General features: G+C 41.5%; 1 protein-coding gene across 5 annotated transcripts in view; it reads right to left on the bottom strand.

The window, feature by feature from the left end:
• The window catches only part of LOC122554247 (hedgehog interacting protein), a 155,070-nt gene that overhangs the window by 118,036 nt on the left and 20,997 nt on the right, over positions 1 to 16,037 (bottom strand). The window lies entirely within an intron of this gene.

Here is a 16,037-nt window from a genome sequence, read left to right as displayed (position 1 = left end):
GATCCTTGTGGCACTCCACTGGTCACAGGCCTCCAGTCTGAAAAACAATCCTCCACCACCACCCTCTGTCTTCTACCTTTGAGCCAGTTCTGTATCCAATTTGCTAGTTCTCCCTGTATTCCATGAGATCTAACCTTGCTAATCAGTCACCTTGTCGAACGCCTTACTGAAGTCCATATAGATCACATCTACTGCTCTGCCCTCATCAATCTTCTTTGTTACTTCTTCAAAAAACTCAATCAAGTTTGTGAGACATGATTTCCTACGTACAAAACTATGTTGACTATCCCGAATCTGTCCTCGCTTCTCCAAATACATGTACATCCGGTCCCTCAGGATTCCCTCCAACAACTTGCCCACCACTGAGGTCAGGCTCACCAGTCTATAGTTCCCTGGCTTGTCTTTACCGCCCTTCTTAAACAGTGGCACTACGTTTGCCAACCTCCAGTCTTCCGGCACCTCACCTGTGACTATCGATGATACAAATATCTCAGCAAGCGGCCCAGCAATCACTTCTCTAACTTCCTACAGAGTTCTCAGGTACACCTGACCAGGTCCTGGGGAGTTATCCATCTTTAACCATTTCAAGACATCCAGCACTTCCTCCTCTGTAATCTGGGCATTTTGCAAGATGTCACCATCTATTTCCCTACAGTCTATATCTTCCATTTGTCTCTAGTTTGCTTTCCGTAATTGTATGCTATTAGTTGAGAAGCCACATCAAAAAACTAATGTTTCTTGTTCGTCAAATAAACATTTTTGTAAGCTCTTTACTAGGGAAAAGAGAACATTTTAGAGGAGTTAGTGAGAAATAACTAATTGGAAACAATTAACAGTGTCAAAACATATTTTGAGAAGATAATCTCTATCGCAGAGGATCTGAGGATTCGACTTTTCATCTTAGAACAAGGAGGAAACCCTCTCAGTCTCTTAAGGTGTGGCTATCGTGTACAATTCCTGGAAGCCTCTGTGGTCATAGGTACAATCCTTTAGTATAGCAATATTCATTTGGACATTCAAAGAATTGCACTTCTTCCTACTGATGAATCACTTGGGTGCTCCTGATGTATCTTGTATCATGCGAGTACATAAAACCCTCTCACTCTCTCCTAGTGCTGCTACATCCTGGTGCTAAATTTAAGTCATATTGGACTGATACATCTGTTGGCTTAAGTAATGTAACAATGGGAAGAGAACCAACTGACCTATGCAAAGATCTATTGTTAACTGAGGGATCATTTTTAGGACAATAAGCATCTCTCTCTAGTAAAGATAGTCAACTGTTTGTATAAAGCTCGAGGGGCACCATTTCACAAGTGTGGGGCAAGTTAAGGAGGGAGTTCTCCATGAACTATCACTGTCAGTATAAGGGCTGAACCCACACCACTGGCATCATTGTGCATCAAAATACTACAGTGTGTCTGAAAGGACCCTGTAGTAAAAGGATACATTACTATTGGCAGTAACAATGTTGCACCTGGTTAATGCTGCCATTCAGGCTCACAGGAGCTGTCAGCTTTGTTTCCGTACCAGGATTTCCTCATGTGAAGGGTGTGACAGAGAAGACTCATTTGAACATCAAGGCTACATATGACCAGTAAGGTTATCAGGCAACAGAAAGGAGGTCTACTCCTTCAAAACGTATCTGGTATAAGACCCACCACAAAAGAATCCTGCAAATGTCACCACGCTTCCAGGCAGCTGCCACAACTCTTGTATTCCAAGGTTATATCACGTGCCTCAGCTTTTAAGGTCACCAGATGTCCTGCATGAATGACTTCTGGATGGAAACAGTTATCAATTGAAGACATGGCTAATGCCATCAATACAGAGATACAACTATAGCCTTCTGACAACCAAAGTTACCATTCACAGGACATTAGTTGCTCAAAGTCAATTTCCGTTGCCTTGATCACCCCACACCAACAACTTTTCAGTCCAGTGGTTTGAAGATAAAATGACATTTCATAGACTTCACTACAGAATGAGGAGAGCAAGGGCAGCATCTAATCTCTGTGCATGAGTATTGTCTCAATGTATGAATTCTTCTGAAGGAACGTGCTAAAACATCTCACTGTGTTGATGAAAGAAATGTTGCTTTCTGCCTTCCAATGTAAAGGACTGGTAAGAAGATGTTTGCCACTCAATAATTCCAGTGTACTATACTCACTTTATCAGCCCTCGAGAAGTTCTTAAATCACTTCCTGCACAGGACCCAGGTCCCGAAGATGACACAATAACTTGAGACATGCTCATCGATGTTATGTTAACCTTCTTGGTTATGTTAACCGACTTCTCAGTTCCTGGGAAATATTACTTGGTTCCTGCAAAATGGTCTCTCGGCTGGTGTCACTGAGTCATGGTGCAACTCCTCATGTCTTCCAATTATCTTTTGGTGATTTCTCTGCTGAATGAAAACTCACTTCTCTCAGTGCAGTTACTGAGCAGGCTACCAATGGGCTATTAAATGTCACATCCTCAAATGCATTGCTAATTTGCTAACCTGGAATCACCCCTAAATGCACAGTGATCTAGGAACCAGGATACTGCCCAGAGATCAGACCAAAGTCCCACCATACACACAACTAGGTCGTTGAATCAGAAGTAAACACGACCACCATTAAAGATTTTGAAGTCGGAAGAATTCAGTCCACACACTCTTCAATGTATTGCTCCCCACTGAAGTCAAGATAGTGTTGTCACACACAGTCAGCCTACTGTCTTTGTGGAGTATTGGAGACGACTGACTCCCTCTACGGCTTTGAATTTCTCTGGACCTCCTCTAGTATTGTCCTTCTTCTTTGATAATAAGATGCACAGAGACTTGTTCACAATATCGCATGGATTTCTGAACTGAAGCAACTAAGTAACTTCCTGTACTTCTATAATCTACTGTTTGATGCATTTCTGCTATTTCATCTGTACAATATCTTTTCTGGGTGGCCTGGTGGCTCACAATACCAACGACCCATGTTCAATTCCAGTCTCAGGCAATTGTCTGTGTGAAGTTTGCCCATTCTCCTTGTGTCCATGTGGGTTTCCTCCGGGTGCTCCAGTTTCCTCCCACAATCCAAAGATGTGCAGGTTAGGTGAATTGGCCATGCTAAATTGCCCATAGTGTTCAGGGTTGTGTAGATTAGGTGCATTAGTCAGGGTAAATGTAGGGGAATGGGTTTGGGTGGATTACTCTTCAGAGGGCTAGTGTGGACTTATTGGGTCGAAGGGCCTGTTTCCACACCGTTGGGATTCTAATTTTCACTTAGTACTATTATCATGCATTTGAGGATGTGACATTTAATAGCCCATTGACAGCCTGCTCAGTAACTGCACTGAGAGAAGTGAGTTTTCATTCAGCAGAGAAATCACCAAAAAATAATTGGAAGACAAGTAAAGAGCAGTTCTGTTGTGTTTTGTTAAATTGCATTTCACAACCCAAACTAAATGAATGCGGATCTGAACTTTAACATGCATAAAAATGACTTCATTGAGTGTTTGGACAAAAATGAGGTAATGCCAATACACACACTTACTGTGTAAGTCAACATACACTCAGTATCTGTATTAGCTTTAATATGCTGTGTACTCTCTTGTTTCTGGGTAATTTTGTTTGACAACAGATAGTAATTGATTGTAGGCTCCTGCAAACAAATACATCACTTCAAATGAAGCACTTTTATGTTTCGGATTATTTCCTATTGTAGGGGAGCACCAGGTTTTTAGCAAGTGCTATAACTCAGAAGTCCATAATAACCTGATCAATAACCACAAACAGTTCCAAATGTCATCACAAGGATTAAGAATGAAGTTCATCTATACTTCTTTTTAAAGAATATATATTTTAAATAAAAACTGCTTATACAGTTTGAAATGACATCTACAAAAGACAGTAAAGCAGCCATTAAAATAATGGACAAATAAATGTGAAGCCTCTACTGTGAGCAGTTTTGGTCCGCTTATCTCAGGGAAGGTATTATTTCATTGGAGGTAGTTTAGCTCAGAGATCACTCCAGCATGGAGGGATGGTCTTCTGAGCAAAAGCTATACAGCATGACACTCTACTCACTGGAGTTTAAAAAAATGAGAGGTGATCTCATTGAAACACATAGGATTCTTAAGGGACTTGACAGGGTAAATGTTGAGAGGATGTTTCCCCTCATAGGAGAGTCTATGATCAGAGGGCATAGTCTCAGAATAAAGGGGTGCCAATTTATGACTGAGATGAGGTGGAATCTCAGGGGTTGGCATCTCCTTGCAATTCCTTGCCACAGAGAGCTGTGGGGGCAGAGTCTTTATGTATGTTTAAGAGATAGGTTCTTGACCAGTAGGGGAGACACGGTGGCTCAGTGGTTAGCACTGCTGGCTCATAGCACCAGGGATCCGGGTTCAATTCCTGCCTCGGTCAACCGTCTGCGCAGAGTTTGCGCAATCTCCCCGTGTCTGTGCAGGTTTGCTCTGGTTTGCGTCCAGAGATGTGCAGGTTAGGTGAATTGTCCATGCTAGATTGCCTGTAGTGGTAGGTAGGGGAATGGGTCTGGGTGGGTTGCTCTTCAGAGGGGGGTCGGTGTGGACTTGTTGGGCCAAAGGACCTGTTTCCACACTGTGTAGAATCTAACTTAATTACCAGGAAACTGGACGTGAGAAATGTCAGAGCAGGCTCAAGAGACCAAACAGCCTACTCTTATGGTCTTAAATGTATTCATGTTGGAAGCGGTAATTTATAGATTTCTAAATCTGTTTAATCTCTGCAAGAGTGAATTGTCAGCTTTTGCTTTGGACCTCCATTGCTTGCAGTTTGTATTTCATATGTTCCTTTAAGAGGTGCTAAGATGGCCATTTCCTATTACAAACACAGATTTCAGTTTTAAGTCAAATGCTCTCAAGTCACATGGAACAAATGTAGAGTTTCCACTTTGCCTGTGAAATATACCTCAGTTCAACCTCAGAAGGACAATCCCCATTACTTCAAGGTGACAATTTAGCGAATTTCTCACCTGCCAAGTGAGATTATTCATCAGTATTGAATTAGGTTATTGTGCCTATTCCACTAATAAATGGAGTCAGCTCAAACTTGCATTGTGTAGGATCCTTACCATGGTCACATTTTAAAGGCTAAATTGGCCGCAGGGTTTATGCATGGGTGGTAAGTTGTTCTTGTCAGGCCCTGGGGGAAGGTGCCTCTCCTCTAGTCTGAGCTTGTGAAATCAGTAAGCATTATTTTCCCGTCTCCTCCCTGTAAAAGCAAGCCAAAGCCCTTTACTCTGGGATGGCTTAGTTAATTAGATTTCTGATCTGTGCACCCAATTTCCTCAATTAAAGAAGTCCTGTCCAAACTTCTTTGCTTAACGTTGCAAACTTGAAAAAACAACATTCACTACTCTTAACCCTTTCAGAAAAAGCATGTTTTAGCAAAGTGATGACTCAATGATGTGATTGCACTCAAGAGGATTCACTGGAAAAATATAAGGACATTGTCTTGACTGGGGAATTTTGGTCATAAGGAACAATTGAATAGGCTAGAGTTGTTGTCTTCAGAACAGAAGAGGTTGAGGGAAGACCTGAATGATGCATATAGAATTTTTAGGGGGTTAGGTAGAGTGGATACAAAGACCTGATTCCTATCTGAAGAGAGCTCTGTAACCAAGGAATGTAGAATTCAGGTAGGAGGCAGATTATGCAATGTGGATCCAATTGGCAATCTTCTCATCTAGAGGGTGATGGGATCTGGAACTCACTCTCGAAAGGATGGTAGAGCAGAAACCATCATAAAAGTTAAACGATTAGTGGAAAAGGACTCAAATGCTGTATTTTACAAAATATGGGCCATGAGCTGGAAAATGAGATTAAGCTAGATGGCAACATATCAGCCAAAGCAGACACAATGGACTTCCTTCTCTCTGTTAAATTTCTAAGATTCTAAGAAGGTTTTGATACTGAATTGAAATAAAGACCTAACTCAGCAATAGCCCCTTTCTCAGAGCTAAACAGAGTCCTAAGCCTATAATAAAATGGGCAGAAAACACAATCTCATTATGAACTGGAGCAACATGGTCCACCATATTGACAAAGGGCAAAAGATTCATTAGACACTGTGGGTGTCTGAAACAGTGATAGGTAGTTTGCAAATTATAAACTAGCACTTACTTCACACACCCACTGCTCAAGTTTGCTTTGCCCCAAGGCACCATCTCCACTCATGAAAATCTACACGTGGCCACATAGGGGGTCTGTCAAGAAACCAGAGCAGGTCACAACCAACAAGGTAAACTTTTAAATTATGCTCTACTAATCCTGCAAGTGTGCTCCTCACCACCCCATGCTTTGATAAGCACAAACCTCCATCAATCACTAACACATGCTCACCCCCCCCACCAATAACATCTGCCACTATCTCACCAACATCCACTATCACATCCTGATCAAAACAGCTTTCCAGCTTGGTTGGCTCCCTCTCTGACTTGGCTGCCTCAGTCCTTACCCAGTTGCATGTGCCTAACCGGTCAGCTTGCACCTTCAAGTCCACTTTGTTGCTAAACTACTTGTCATGGCCTACAGCCCACTGACTCAATAAGCCCACTGATTCAATAATAACGTTATGTCCACACTGGACCTCAGTCTTAATTGCATAACAATTGTGTTTAATATTTTGCATTAACTGGAGGTTCACTTAAGCAGGAATAAGGAATCCCTCACTGAAAGTGGACTTGCTGGCATAAGTGATTTACTCTAGTTAAAAACAGTTCAAAAAGAAAGAATTGAAATAGAAGAATGAAAACACCTGGATCACCTTTAAAAATCAAAAACATGTAATAGATTATGATTACCAAGAAGGATGACGTCTACATGGACTTTAACCAGGCTTTCGATAAGGTACCATATTCTAGACTGGTTAGTAAGGTTAGACCACATGGGATCCAGGAAACATTAGCGAATTAGATGCAAAATTAGCATGATGGTAGGGGACAGAGGATGATAGTAGAGGTTATTTTTAGACTGGAGGCCTGTGAGTAACGATTGGTGCTGGACCCACTGTTATTGTCATTTATATAATCTATTTGGATGAGAATATAGGAGGCATGGTACATAAATTTACAGATGAAAATAAAGTTGGTAGTACAGTGGACAGTGAAGAAGGTTATCTCAGAGTACAATGGGCCAGTGGGCTGAGGAACGTCAAGATGGAATTCAATTTAGATAAATGAGAGGTGTTGCATTTTGATAAGACAAATCAGGGCAGGACTTACACAGTTAATGATAGGGCCCTGGGGGTATTGTCGAGCAGAGAGACCAAGGGGTGCAGGCACAGAGTTCCTTGAAAATGGTGCCACAGGTAGACACGGTGGTGAAGAAGGCATTTGGCATGTTGTCTTCATTGGTCAGAGCACCGAGTACAGGAGTTGGGATGTCATGTTATAGCTGTACAATATACTGGTTAGGCCATATTTGGAATATTGCATACAATTCTGGTTGTCCTGCTATAGGAAGGATGTTGTTAAACTGGAATTGTGTGAAAAAAGATTTACAAGGTTATTACCAAGGCTGGAAGGTTTGAGTTATAAGGAGAAGCTGGATTGGCTAGGATGTTTTCCCTGAAGCATAGCAGCCTGAGGGATGACCTTATAGAGGTTTACAAAATTATAAAGTGAATAGCCAAGACCTTTCCCTGAGGGTAAGGGAGTCCAAAACTAGAGGGTGTAGGTTTAAGAAAAGAAGGGAAAGATTTAAAAGGGACTTGAGGGACAACCTTTTCACCAAGAGGGTGGTGTGCATATAGAACAAGCTGCCAGAGGACATGGTAGACGCAGGTACAATTATAACATTCAAAAGATATTTAGACAGGTACATGGATAGGAAAGGTTATGGACCTAACACAGGCAAATGGGACTAGTTCAGTTTAACAAACCTGGCCAGCATGGACTACTTTGCCTGAAGGGCCTGTTTCAGTGCTATATACCTTTGTGACTTTAATACATAAAATCCTTTTCTTTCTAAGCTGTAATGAAAATTGATTGTCGTTGCTGGCTGCTTATGAAGGATGGACAATTATTATAAATTTCTTTCCAGTTGAAATCCTCTATCTGACTATAAAGAAGAAATAACTGGATCTTAAATTTGCAAGTGACTTTGAGAAGACAGTGGCTGGCTAGATTGTATCTATTTGATGACTTTTCTCTTCCCTTTTAAGTGACGAGATAAGGAAATTTCTTTTTTATACAACTCTCAGTAAAAATGAAAGCTCAGGTAATGAGATCCTCCTTCTCTTTAACTGAATAACAAGATTGAAGACCCAATTTAGCCTGAAGCTGTTTAATCCCATTTTCTTTGAATGGTGTTTGAATTCATTTTTATATATTTGCAGTATATCGGCAGTAAGTTTTTCCTTCTGACATTTCCCTATCTACTGTCCTAGATTTGAACAAGAATGGGCATAAAAGTTGAATGGAAATTTGTGAATCGGGAAAGACAATGAGGAAGAAGTTGGGAATAAAGAACTGTAGAAGAACAATTTATGTTTATTTCAATCTTGTCTTCTAAAGGCCAGATCTCCATCCTGCTCCATGTTCCAGTTGTGTGAAGATTTCAACTGTTGCTTTGGGTTATTGGCTGTGTGGACCACTCATTAATTTTCAAACCATTTTCTTTTTGGCATTATTAAGAATTCATTCATTGTCCTATTCAGACCTTTAATTTCAGATTTGAATGAGAAATTAGGAGGCGTGATGATGATGGTTGCAGATGAAACCAAAATTGGTGATATAATAAACAGTAAAGGACACCTAAGAGTTTAATAGGTTCATGATCAACACGGCAGTGGGCTAAGGAAAGATGGGTGGAGTTTAATTTAGATGTATGAGATAAATACTGTCAGCACCATTGTGTTTGGTATTTGTTCTCCGAACTTTTTTGTCCTTCTCAAGGAGAACACAATCACATTGGAAATCGTCAATTTGTTTTTGTTTCAATAATATTTTCCTGCAAGAAACTGCATTTCTGAATCCATAATTGTTTCTTCTTTGAACTCTCGCCTTTTAATGACTCAGCCAAATGCTCTGCCCATCAATTGCTTGTTCAGCTCTGAATGTATTTCGTTTGACAGATGGAATCAGTCCACCATTGTGGGGGGGAAACGATGTCAATCTTCACCTTAGAAAATAAGAATGCTACAGCATGTTGAAATACTACATTAAAGAAAACTTACTGCAAATATGAAATGTAATATTTTATTTATTCACTCCTGGGACACGAGTGTCCCTGGCTGGCCAGTTATTGTCTGTTTCTTGCACCCTTCAGAAGATGGTGGTGGGCTACCTTATTGAATGATTGTAATCCATGTGCTGTGGGTAGATCCATATGCCCTTAAGGAAGATAAAGTGGATTTTGACACAGCAACAGAGAAAGATATGGTGATCTATTTCCAAGTCAGGGTGATGAGTGGCTTGGAGGGGAACTTGCAGATAGTGGTGTTCCCTTTTCCTTCGGGATGGTCATGGGTTTGGAAAGAACTAACAAAGGATCTTTGGTGAATTTCTGCAGTACATCTTGTAGATAGTGCATACTGCAACTACTGAGCATCACGGGGGGAAAGAGACTGGATGCTTGTGAATGTATTGCCAATCAAGCAGCTGAAAATGTGTTGCTGGAAAAGCGCAGCAGGTCAGGCAGCATCCAGGGAACAGGAGAATCGACATTTCGGGCATAAGCCCTTCTTCAGCAATCAAGCAGGCTGCTTTGTCCTGCATGGTGCTAAGCTGCTTGAGTGTCGTTGGAGCTGCACTCATCCAAGCAAATGAGGAGTATTCCATCACACTACTCCCTTGTGCCTTGTAGATGGTGGACAGTCTTTGGGAAGGCAGAAGGTGAGTTACTCAGTCCAGTATTCCTAGCCTCTGACCTGTTCTTGTAGCCAGGAGTCCAGTTGAGTTCCCAATCAATGTTAACTCCCAAGGTATTGATAGTGGGGGATTCAGTGATGGTAATGCCATTAAATGCCAAGGAGCAGTGGTTACACTGAGTACAAGTCTTTAGAATGATTACCGGAATGTTCCATTGGAGATGGTCATTGTCTGGCATTTGTGCGACGCAAATGTTACTTGTCACTTATTAGCCCAAACCTGGATATTGTCCAGACCATGCTGCATTTGAACGTGGACTGCTTCAGTACCTGAGGAGTCGGGAATGGCGCTGAACATTGTGTAATCATCAGCAAACATCCCCACTTCTGACCTTATGATGAAGGGAAGGTCATTGATGAGGCAGCTGAAGATGTTTGGGCGTTGGACACTATCCTGAGGAACTTCTGCTGAGGTGTCCTGGAATGACTGACCTCCAACAACAACCATCTTCCTTTGTGCCAGGTATGATTCCAGCCACTGGAGAGTTTGCCCTCTGATTCCCATTGACTCCAGTTTTTCTAGGGCTCCTTGATTCCGCACTCAGTCAAATGCAGCCTTGGTGTCAAGAATCATAACTTTCCCCTTATCTGGTTGTTAGTTTCAGTTCTTTTGTCTATGTTTGAATCAAGGCTGTAAAAAAGTCAGGAGCTTTGTGGGCCTTGGTGGAATCCAAATTAGACCTCACCGAGCAGGTTATCGGTGAGCAGATGATGCTGGATAGCATTGCTGATGACACCTTCTATCATTTTACTGATGATCAAGAGTAAACTGATGGGGTGGTAATTGTTTGGATTGGATAGTCCTGCTTTTTCTGTACAGTACGTAGCTGGGTAACTTTCCAGATTGCCAGATGCCAGTGTTGCCACAGAACTGGAAGAGCTTAGCAAGCAGAGCTGGAAAAGCACAGCCGGTCAGGCAGCATTCGAGGAGCAGGAGAATTGCCGTTTCGAATACAAACTCTTCGTCAGCTTATGTTTAAAACAACGATTCTCCAGCTCCTCAGATGTTGCCTGACTGGTTGTGCTTTTCTAGCACCATACTCTTCAACTCTGATCTCCAGTCCTTACTTTCCCCCCTCTTAGCTAGGGGAGCAGCAAGTCTTCAGTATTCCTGCCGGAGTGTCGACAGGGCCCATAGTTCTTTGCACTATCAGATTCTTAAAATCATGTGGAGTGATTTGAAATTGGTGAAGACTGATATCTGGGATGCAGGGGACCACTGAAGGTGGCCAAGATGGATCAACCACTCGGCACTTCTGGCTGAAGAATGCTGCGAGTGCCTCAGCCTTATTTTTTGCAGTGATGTGTTGGGCTCTTCCATCAATGAGGATTGGGATATTTGTGGAGCCTCTTCCTCCAGTGAGTTGTTTAATTGCCCACTACCATTCATGACTGGATGTGGCAGAGTTCAGATCCGATCTGTTGGTTGTGGGATCGGTTAGGTATGTCTATCACTTGCTGCTTATGCTTCTTGGCATACAAGTCATCCTGTTCGATCGCTTCACCAGATTGACAGGCCATTTTCAGCTATGCCTGGTGCTGCTCCTGGCATGCCCTTCTGCATTCTCCATTGAACCAGGGTTGATCCCCTGACTTGACGGTGATGGTTGAGTGGGGGATACGCCTGGCCACGAGGTTGTGGATTTTGTTGGAGTACAATTCTTCTGCTGTTGGTGCTCCACAATACTCCATGCTTGCCCAGTCTTGAATTGCTAGATTTGTTCAAATTCTGTCCTATTTGCATAATGACAGCGCCACACAGTACATTGGAATGTATTATCAATGTGACTTTATCTCCACCAGGATTGTGTGCTGGTCACCCTAACAGGTATAGTCATGAACAGATGCATCTGCAGCCGGAGGACTGATGAGGATGAGGTCAAGTATGTTTTTCCATCTTGTTGGTTCTCCCACCACCTACTTCAGAACCAGCGTGGCAGTATGCCTGTTATGATGTGACCAGTTCAATCATTAGTGTTTCTGTGCAGCTATTCTTGGTGGTGGACATTGAAATCTAGATAAGACCATATTTCCAACAGACCCTATTTTTGTCAGTAGAGAGGTGGAAGTGGGACACGGTAGAACATCCATTTTAGCAGAAATCCCATTTTCACTGGAGCATGGGCTTTATCCTTAATTTTTTTTAAGAGTAGATATAAATGCTCATGAAGTGTAGATAAGGAACTGTCACGGTGTCAAGCTAGTTGAATCGGTTGCCATTTAAAAACATTGAGCAACGAAAACAGACTCCATGTTTCAGAGTTAAATAACAAGTAGCACTTGAGGTTTGTGAATAGAACCCTATCATTGTAGCATTAATATTGCTTAAGCGCTTCCATGACATGGCATTATCACAGTTGGTGGAGGGATCACTACAAGTTCATAGTTTGATTGACAGCTCAAACAGGTTATTAAAGGATTAGCTGTCCTTGTGGGATAATGAAAATAAACATTTGTTCTTATCAGGGATTAAATACGTGAACATAAATGAATAAGTGTTTTTGTTTTATGCAGTGAAGTTGTTTAGAATTTTAGCAGATGTTTAGCATTTTGTTTTATTTCATCTCAGCATAGTCCTTGAGGTCTACCTATGATGAACTCTAGGTAAATTGTCTTGGAGAATGTAAGGGAAATGGATGGTTATGGGTTAATAACCAAAATGTTGACTTCTCCACCTCCTGATGCTGCCTGGTTTGCTGTCTTCTTCCAACTTCCTGTTGGATTCCAGCACTTGCAGTTTGTTTGCTTCTCTGGTTGGTGGGAGGCATGAGTTGGCACTAAATTGTCATTGGGTTATAAGAGGCCACAGTGTTTGGTGAGAGATGCAAGTTGGATGAGATTACATAGATGGAGTATGGGGGGTAGCTGGGACTGCCCAAGACATGAGGGCTTTTACTTAACAAAACACTGGGGTCAAGCCCCAGAGAACTTGTAACCAGTTCACCTTAGCACTGGGTAGCCTATGTGCTCATCTCTGATCTGTGTTTGGAGGTGGCAGGCCTGATTCTTGCTTACTTTAGTTTTATTGCTAAAATGGTTTCCACATAATCTGAAAGAAAATAAATATCAACCCAAGAGAGAAAGGGTTTCATTAAATTTGACAAGAAACTAACAAATTATTTAAGTTGAGCAATACAGAAGTGTTCCAACACAGAATGCTTACAGATGTATAGTCTGTTGTGGTAATTCAATAAGCTGACCATTTCTGTTCCAAATGGAACATTATGGTGCAAGGAAATGACTTATTAAAATTGGCAAAAAGTTCAAATAGCTTTAAATTGTTAAGCTACAAATCAATGTTCAGATATCCATTTCCTATTACAAGGGTGAAAAAGTGATTTCATTTGCAACATAATTTCGAGTAGTGAGTCATGTTTATCCAACTCATTCACACTGCTAGAGTTGGGAAAGGCAACTCTCATGCATATGTAGGCAATGCATGGAAAGCGTTTTGTTCACCAGCTGCTGAATAGCAGGGATGGTGGATTACTGATTGAACTCTATTAACTCAACCTAATCCTTAAAATGTGGGCAACGGGTTGAAAATGTACCCCATTTGATGGGTTTGCATTAGCTTTTTCACATAGTAGCATAATGTACATTGTGCATTTTCCACAAGATCAATTTTCCTAGGGGATTTTGCAAACCTTAGCCATACTAAAGCTGGTTTTATACTGCACTTTTGGGGCCAGTTTGGGGTGAAACATCAACACTGCAGTGTAAAAGTACTTGGAGAGAGCTCAGCAGGAAACAAGAAGGACTTTTGCGAATTTTCAAAAGAAGTTCAGAAATGGTTAAGAGCAGTTATGCAATTTAACCAAAAAATGATTTATTTGAAAAACTTAGCTTGTGGCAAACTTTTAGAACTAATAATCCATGATTTATTTTAAATGCTTACTAATTATTATCAGATAAACAAAGACATCATTTGTAAAACTGAAATCATTTTTCACAATAAGTAGATTTTTGAAATGATTGACTGGATAAAGGGAATGTAGTGGAGCACCATACTAAAGGTGGCACAGCACCAGGGATCTGGGTTTGATTCCCACCTTGGTTGACTGTGTGGAGTGTGCACATTCTCCCCATGTCTGTGTGGGTTTCCTCCCATGATTCAAAAATGTGCAGGTCAGGTGAATTGGCCGTGCTAAACTGCCCACAGTGTTAGGTGCATTAGTCAGGAATAAATGTAGGATGGTCGATTACTCTCCAGAGGGTCAGCGTGGACCTGCAGAGCCAAATGGTCTGTTTCCGTACTGTAGGGAATCTAATCTAAAAGCTATCATTTAGTGTTCTTAAAGGTGTGTCAGAAGGCTTACTCGTAAACTATAGACATTTTATACAAGAAAAAATGCAGCAATTTTGAAAGAAAACCAGTTAGTAAAAATGGAGTTGAATTGGAAATAGTTTGCTCCCAAATGTCAAGACTAAATGCAATTGTTTTGTAGTGTATCAACAGATGACTTGGACTTAAGACTTGAACGTCAGGAACATCATCCTGAATTTTGTTCATTACACAAGGTTTAACCAGACCAACAGAATGTAAAAACTTCAGGAAGAAAAAAGACAGGTGAGTAGAATTTGCAGACATTTAGTAGACACTATTTAATACGCCAAATATGGCAGAAAGAATATGCAGCATACATATTTTTGAAGGAGGATGTTGAAGGGCGTACATATAAGAATGAACGAGGCATTCAAATGCACAAGTTCAGTCAAATAAGGTGTTTAAAAAAAAAGCCGATAGGCTTTTATAACCAGCAGGACACAACAAAAGAATAAGTAATTAAAATGTTGTACAAAACATTGATTAATCAATATTGAGGAATACTGAGTGCATTATTTATATATAGTGACCACACAACTTTGATTCACCTGGATGATCTTAGGAATGGGCAATTAGTTGCAAAGAGAACCTCCAGGTACTTGGAGTATTTTCACTCCAGCAAGAAGGCCCAGGACCTTTGAGAGCAATTCCTTAAACTAGAAAATACTTTGATAGTGTTTAAGATATCACTATGAAGTATGAGGAAAACAAAGGAGAAGTTTCTTTGTATGTGATGTTTAGACTCAGCACATCATCCTGCCTGATTTCTGTCCAAATTTCACCCACTTCAGCCCATCAGGATTTGACCATGGAGCTCAGGGACACCTACAACTTGGATGCTTCTGCCAGGATACTTTGCATGCAGTGACACATATACATCTGGACAGGGTGTGTCTTATGGCTCTTGGCTTCATTCCCAAGCACCCACTCACATTGTGCTTACTTGGTAACTGTCAGTTTCTGTGGCAAGCATTACGTTTTGGTGCCAAGGGAGAGGTAGACAGCTTGTCACGGTTGGGAATAGTGAAGTAATGAACAAGAAGTGAACATGTTACTGCATGGCGCCATGCTACATTAATGTGACACCTGCAGCATGTGACAGTGTCTTGCTCACTAAGTGTGCTTCAAACCAATGTCATTTCTGAAAATCAAAGGGGAGCAGTCCATAGTAGGATCGAAGGGGTCCATGGTCAAACAGTGGATATTGCCACAGTCAGTTAGGGTAATTGTGTGATTGCAGTCCAGGACTTGGCACAGTCAGTCAACTACTTGGTCTTAACAGAGACTGGAGATCTGTACTTTCGCATCATCAGTCCTACAGGTCATGTGTAACAGGTACCTGCACTGAGGTGCTGTGAGATATGAATCTGTGGACTTATTCAGCACTGTGCTGCCAAGTCAACCTAGTGAGATGGGCCACAGTCAGGCTTGGTGGTTTGGTTAATAATGGTCAGGGCCTTATCAAGGGGTAGTCCATGGAGTTCTGGGAAAGTGGGAAACTCAACTCTACAATTGCACTTAATTGAGACCAATACAAGAGAGAAGAATGGGATCTCAATGAACTTAGAAGAGGATGGGAAGCTCTGGGAAGGGTGCCTTTCACAAGTGACTATCACTGTGGCCTCTACATTGGGTTGGTGGGTGAGTGATGGCGAGTATATGGCAAACAAGGCAATTCACAAAGTCAGAGCTCTGAAGGTAAATTGGAGACATCAGTAGAGAAATAACGGGGTTGAACGAAAATAGGGGCAGGTTGAAAGGTCATCGGGGGCACTGGGATAGCAGCACAAAAGAGAGCATGTAGGATGGGGAGTCAACCTG

This window comes from Chiloscyllium plagiosum, chromosome 1 (genome assembly GCF_004010195.1).
Source record: "Chiloscyllium plagiosum isolate BGI_BamShark_2017 chromosome 1, ASM401019v2, whole genome shotgun sequence".
In the NCBI taxonomy this organism is placed as follows: domain Eukaryota; kingdom Metazoa; phylum Chordata; class Chondrichthyes; order Orectolobiformes; family Hemiscylliidae; genus Chiloscyllium; species Chiloscyllium plagiosum.
This window is presented reverse-complemented; position numbering and strand designations above follow the sequence as displayed.